Raw genomic sequence first — 7,582 nt, forward strand, 5'->3', positions numbered from 1 at the left:
TCCAAGGGCTCTCTCACACTTGTACTAGTTACTCTTCAATGGCTGGGGTTGTATGAATGTTGTGGTTTAAAATGGCCCAATGGATCATCTGGGCATCTCCCTGGCAGCTTTCAGCGGCAAAAACAGCAACAGTGGAATCTGAGAGGGCAGGGGAGCCAGAAGGAGTGGGGAAGAGTGAGGAGGAGGACTTCTCAAGGGTCTACACAACTCCAGCTTATTTACAGCCCCAAGAGGAGAAAAGGTAGGAGGGGGTGGACAGAGGGGGATGCCTGGAGAGGAGAAGAAGAACAAGAAAAAGCATTTTACTGCTGCGGAAAAGCAAGTGGAAGGCTGACTGTTCAGAAGGGACTATAGTGCACATTGTGGATCAGTGTGTATTTCCTTCATTCGATGTAAAGCAGTGTTAACAGTAGCACAAAGGCCTATTACAGGGGACATCAGTCAATCTGGCACTGGACAACCCAGTGAGAACGCCATGCTAATCTCACACAGCAGTACCACTAATAAAATAGTCTGAAGCTGTGCAACGTCTGCTGGAATAATTGATATCCCATAAAAATCACTGTGAAATATTAGTGCAATTGTCATGTAAAGCCTCTCCAGCAGCACCCCGTTGTGCCTTGTGCCAGCTGGGTTTAAGGGTATTAACTGTATAACTGGGAGGTCACTTCATTCAAACAGATGGCATCTTTAAAGTGGTGTGTTAAAAATATGCCCCAGGCTACGAACAGTGTGGGAAATGAACACGGGTCACCAGCCAAACTCTGCTGTTACTTAGTCATGGTCAATGGATGCATCTTCAAATCACTTTTGCCAGTAATCAACCATTGTGAAAATGTCCTATAAAATTACAAATATGGAGAGTGTGGAAAATATAGTTGTTCCATGATGACCATTGTTCCTTTACAGCGAGAAGAGTCAATGGGATTTGAATACTTTCTTCCCTTTTCTGTTGGAGGTGTTTGGGGTCTCTTTTTTATTTGTGCTTGTTCTACATAGTTTGCCCATTTTAAGACCCAACCTGCACACATGTAACTGTCCATAGGGGTCCAACAAGCCAGAATGTTTAAGTGTTTTACATATACATTTGTTTAATTGTGATGATGTGGTGTTTCGGGCATCATTGATGTGTGTTGGACATGTGAACATTTTTCTCTGCTTGGAGAACCTTGGAAGTGGCTTAATCCTGGTTGCAAAAATATTGTAAATTCAATCAGAAGTCACCTGAACCTCATATTATGGTTTAATTTATAAAACATTTTTTTTCTCAAAGTTTGACAACACTATATACAAAACAAAGAAAAACACACTCATCAAACAGAATCCAGTGACAAAAAGGTTTTCTGTTATATATTGGGGTCTTTTGCATGTTGTCCCCATGTGTGTGTGTGATGTTTCCTCCGGTACCTTCCCACAGCACAAAAAACATACACACATCACATGTCGAGTAGACTGAATGGTGTTGCCTCTTTTTCAATTGAGAAAGAGATCAACAGTAGCCTCTAGTGGTGAGAAAATGTTAAAGAATCACTCTTTATATTGACTGGTGATAACAGTGTACAGTGTCCAGTCAAACAAGCGCACATGCACACTTAAAAGACACTTAAATACAATTCTACAAAGCATCTCTATCTATTCTATCAGCATCCCCACTCCCCACCTTTTTTTTTTTTTTTAACAGGGAATCAATTAAGGGCTGCACAATATATCCCGTTTATTAGTATCCTAATATCTACATGCAAAATAAAATGTATATATTGCAGACAAACTAAAGTGCCAAAAATGATGGACTCTGCTTTGCCTGTCAGAACAAATCCTAAAGTACAAAGACTTTAACGTGATTTAATCAAATTATTCCGGTAATCTCAAATCAAATCATCAAAATACTCAACAGCATTGTTACATATTGCACATTCATTTCACTCAGTACAAGTGAGTCAAGTTGACGGGACATGGTCAGGTGTCTTGGAAGGCATTTCAACCCTTATCCGCTTCTGCAGTACATACCTTTAATTAAACCAACGAGTTTGACCAAGTCCAATTCACCTGATTAATTTGCTTTGAGATTTTTACTACCTCGACAAATTAGAATAACAAAATATTTGAACACATTGATTGATCACTTTTTCACCATCAGCCCCATGGTCTGCATGTATTATCACACAACATGGATCCTGAGAAGGCATGGAGGGGCAAAGACAAAGCAAATACCGTAATTTCCAGACTATAAGCCACTACTTTTTTCCACACACTTTGAACCCTGCCACTTATACAATGACTGATGGGGAATTTATGAAAATAAGAGCAATCCCTGTCCTGTGGTGAAATTCCTGTCCTGTTACAACGTGGACACCTGCGGCTTATATATACATACTTTTTTTTCTTTCTTCTTTTTAAATTTTACGGGTGCGTCTTATATTCAGGTGCACTCAGTAGTCTGGAAAATACGGTAGCCTGAGTTAAAGCAAGGCAACCTGCCCTGCTGAGGATCTGCCTCCCCCCACCTCCCAGTAGTGTGCTGGTTCTTTGTATAAGAGGCAGGCCACACTGTCTCTATAGAAGCACTTAGCCTTCTGTGTTGTGTAAATCCTCACCAACAACTGCGGGTCTGATACACGAGACACAACTGAACCCTTATGAATACAACCCTATGGCGACAGCACACAGCATCATCTCTAATGCAAGTCATTTGAAAATTACACACAATCCCCAGACAATTGCTCTGACGTTAGTCCTAATTATTCAGTGCAATATTGCAGGGTTATTCATTTATAATTCAATGAACAATTATTCTTTTTAAACAAATATTGCAGCTCAGTATCATCAGTGTTTCAGCTACAGAAGACATTTTGAATTAAAGATAACATTTTGAGGGTGGTAATTTGATATGGATCACCCAATATTAGTGATGTAAACCACCTTGTGTTCAGCTTCAAAGGGAAAAACTAAATATCACTGGCAAATACAACCTTAAGTGTTCAAATATCTACACTAATATTGTGATGTGGCTCTCATTGTGGATCTGAGAACAAGAAGTGGTAGTCTGGCTGTGATGGAAGGTCGCATTGGAGGCCTTTTTGTATCTCATTGATGAATGACCCAGCACAAGGAGGCCTTGTCATGGGTCTTTTGTTGGTTGTTTTTTGTTGTTGTTGTTGTTGTTTATCTTCACCAACAAAGGTTTATAGTTATGTTTTTGGTTGTTTGTATTTATTGGTTTGTATGTATGTATGTATGTATGTATGTATGTATGTATGTATGTATGTATGTCACCAACTTTTTGCAAAAACTATTGACCCCAGTTGCATGAAATTTGTATTTTCATGAAAATCTTCATTTGTCGCAATACCACTATTTCCCCAGCAGAGTGAGCCAGAGGACCATCAAGGCAGAGTTCAACGTGACGAGACGAACGCAGAGCGCGCGCACGTATACTCGAACACAAATCCACACGCTCGAACACGCACACACACACACACACACAGTAGAAAGTGAGCACTTCATGCTCTTTTTGTCCAGCCTTAAAAGCAAAAATAAACGCATGTCTACCTTTCTGGGTATTGTGTTGCAAAATGTTCCTCTATTTATCCAATACATGCAAGTCATGTGTCATCTCGTGTCATCAATATGTGCATTGTCTGCAGCTTTTAGTTGTAATTTTTTACAGCAACGGGAAACCTCATTAAACAACACAAATAGCTTTGAAAGAAGTGTACCAAAGGAAAAGCAGAGCCTAAATGGCCAACTCCATTTCCACATGACAGGCTGTGTCACACCTACAACTACCAGCAGTACATCCCTTAGGGTTTGTTTTGTTACTGCATCCTTACATGAAACTACATCTTGAGAGTGGCCGTCAAATACTAAATCAATAGAACGGCTTGGGGAAACGCCACTTAGCCTTGTGTCGTGCTGAAAGAGCATTATTTGCAGGCACGGGTTCTTTTCTGAATGTACAGTAAGCTCCAGTCTTGCATTTACAGCAGTACAAACACCGCAGGGCTTGAGGAAGCATTCAAAAGAGATAGTGGGAAAGAATGAAGTTATCTTTGCTGTTATGACACAACTCTATTATTGAATGAAAATGTAAATAAAATATGTGAAGAGCAACATTTTAATATAAATTATACAAAAACTTTTTGGGTGATTTCATAATTGAAAAGCAATTAGGTCAAAAAGAGAATGTCGACAAAAAAAGGGGGAGGGGGGTAATGTGACATAATCAACCTAAGGCTAAAACTCATCTTAAATATAGCATTAAACAAAATACAGAGAAACTGTTCCAACATGCCTGGAATTGTAAGCATACATAGATAAATTTAACATGCAACTATATTTTAAAGATGTTTCCCTGTGTATCGGAACACTGGTTCACAAAGTAAATAAGAATCATATTTCAAGGCACTGCTTTCAGTCACTCATTATCAAGCGTAGACTGGGGCTACAATAAATCAAGTTTTCCTAATTTTTTTACATCGTTTTTCTGATCAGTAGAAATTTCAGGGGAATAAACACCATGAAAAGTTAATTCCTGTTCTCACAGGGATAGTGGTGCACAGCTATTTTGTTTTGACCGATAAAGAAGCGGTGCTCCTCCTAAATGTAGCTTTAGAAAACAAAACAAACAACAACAAAAACACAAGAACAGGCACTGCTGTTCACACGGGGATATTTCTATCCGTCACAATTTGCAACGTCGTGTTTTGATGCTGTGGTGTACAAAATGTGGCACTTGTTGATGAAGTCTAAAACATACAGTAACAAATACAGTGAGAGCAGTATTGTTAAAATATCATTTTTCTTTTCTATTTCACTGCTGCACTGCTGTGGTCTACAAAGTACAATTGATGAGTTTATAATCATCATCACACCAAAGTAGCTGGTTTAGATGTAGTGGCCAGTAGGTCTAAAATTAGCTATAACCAGCTACCTTACGTTGGCTTCGTGCCTTTTTTTTCCAGATATGAAGAGGAACAAGTGTGGGAGCAGTCAGCCCACAGGGTACTGAAATACACCAGCAAACGGAGAGTTTACAGTAATTCAGGCAAAACTGTTCCATTTAATACCCTGCTTCTGTAAGCATCAGATATTTCACAATTGCTTTATGATTGTTGATGTTTGTTTACCAGTCCTGCACTGTTTCAGTGTGCCCTCACTCCCAACACACCTTATAGTAATGATGGACTGTTATAAGTCTTTCTGCCAAACTGCAATGTGCTGATACACGGCTGCTACACTACAAGACTTCATGATGCACAAAGTTTGTCAATGTTACCAGGAAACTCATTTAGAAACCTTGCAACATATGGATGGACTATTTTTGGGGAAAGTAAGACAAGTAAAAGAGAACTGTCTCACTTTCAACATGGTAACCTGGGGGTGAGTGTATGAACGCAGGTGCATCAATATTTGGAGTAGCATTGCAGATTAACACCGGTATAACTGAGACAAACAGGTCCTAAATATTAAAGTAAACCACAATAACAACATGTGGTCTGTAAGTGGCAAACTGAACTATAAACAGAACAGAATGAAGGTAACCAGTCACCAAACGTTGTGTGTTATGTAATGAAGCATTCCCCGGACGAAAGAATAAAGCTCTGCTCAACGTAACCGGCAAAAGTTGCACTGTGCAGGAGAAGCGCTGAGGGCTGGGCTGAGCCGGAGAACCAGCGGGACGAGCAGTGCCTGTCACCGCGGAGTCGGTGTGGTATGTTCCAGATCACTGGAGAGATTGTAGGCCACCCCATCTCCCGAAACACTCTATTCTGAGACCGCGGCGAATCGGATTTGTTGGATCTCGCGTGAAATGCCAAGGAAACGCCTGCGATCGCAAAACCAGTGGCCGCGAGCCACGGACAGGTGTACAACAGCCACCGTCACCCCGGATGCTAACGGGCTCCGCTAACGCCACATGCTAACCACTTGCATCGGTCAGGTGGAGGAATCAAACAGCCGTTGCAATGTGGACTCAACCAGTTAAACTTGTGGCGCCGCAGGAACATGGGGAAAATAAAGAGAGGTCCCCGCAGAGCGATTGTGGGCGTCTCCAGATAACGTTGCTACAAACACAAACACCTCCGACGCGCTGTGCGTTAATCCAAAGGGGACATAATGACCCCTACTATTCCTAGCAAAGGATGCACAGACTGAGCAGCCCGTCAACGGTACCTTATTTATTCCAGGCAGTGCAGCTCCTCCTTGGCCGCTCTCATCCGGGGGACGCGGCTGTCGTTCAAGACTCCAGAAGCGGGCGTCTCTCTCTCTTGAAGAGCCGCGCTTGATTTAAATGTGTTAATAATGTCTGCTGGAGCGTTACTACTGTAAATGGACGTTGTTCCAGGGCAGAAAGCAGTCAGTAAATTGTAGTGCTCGCTTCTGCAGAGTGTTGGAGCGGCTCCAGGACCAGGGTTGCCAGATCGCGCGACAGAAACAAGCGACCAGGTCTTTGAAAAAAAAAACTAAAAAAAACGGAGAGGTACTGATTTATTTCTCTCTCGACACCAGAAGTCACGTGATCTTCTGGAGACATTTGGAGTACCCACACTCACGTTCTCAAAAGTATTACTTCCAGTCTCAGCAGGCTGCAGGCACTGTATTGTGTCCTGAATAAGGTTCCTAATTAAGTTTCTGAAGGACATAGGTATTTGTCAGTTTGTATCTTACCATGTTCCTGAATAAGTGATCTGTAACCCTTTCCAGACATCAATATTGATTGACTTCTTTCTTTTTTTTTTTTTTTTAAGATGCATCCCTCTGTAATTGTTAAAGGATCAGACAGGTCTGCAAAATCACTGTGCAAATGCAGTGCATTTTCCAGAGAATGGTGATGAGTAATATCTGTTTAAAATCATATTGCTTTCACATCTAATAATAATGTTGGATGACATTTGTCTGTTTGCATGCATAAAGTTATATATGTTAACCCATGTAATTTTGACTTGCACTGCTTTCTTTGTGGTCTGTGGATCAGCTTGGCAATAAAGCAAGTGGAACCTCATTTGTAGCGATTTCTGAAGTTATTTTGCACTTTGAGTTAAGGAAAGAATAAAAGTACATACAGTTAATTGGATGTAAAGTAAATATTTGTACCTCAGTTATAATATGAATACTTGGTGCTGACCTCTAGGCCTCTGGTTTGCTACACAATAATTCTATTTTTGCTGTATTTATCTTGTTATTGTTAATGTTATTGACTGTGTTTTGTCTCTTGCACACTGAATTAATACATTTTAGTTGTGGAAAAGTCTTTGCCCATCAAAGAATGTGAGGAGGTCCTCAAGGGAAAACATTCTCCGGTCTTCGGGCTGAAGAGAAAGTTTGACCAGGGCACTGAGGTTGGCTATCAGGACAAACCTTTATACAAATAACTGAGGTTTTAAGGATTGAAGTATTCTGAAAACACAGTGTAACACAGCGGTGCATGGCTGACATTATGAAGTTCTGTATTCTCCATACTTCAGTGAGCACAAGAATGAAGTGGCTTTAAAAGTTAATTGAAAAACTGGATCAATGTTTGTCTTTGTTTTTTGAGAACTTAATTCAATTCAATTCAACTTTATTTATACAGTGCCGAATACAA

Source organism: Blennius ocellaris, assembly GCF_963422515.1.
Source record: "Blennius ocellaris genome assembly, chromosome: 12".
NCBI lineage: Eukaryota > Metazoa > Chordata > Actinopteri > Blenniiformes > Blenniidae > Blennius > Blennius ocellaris.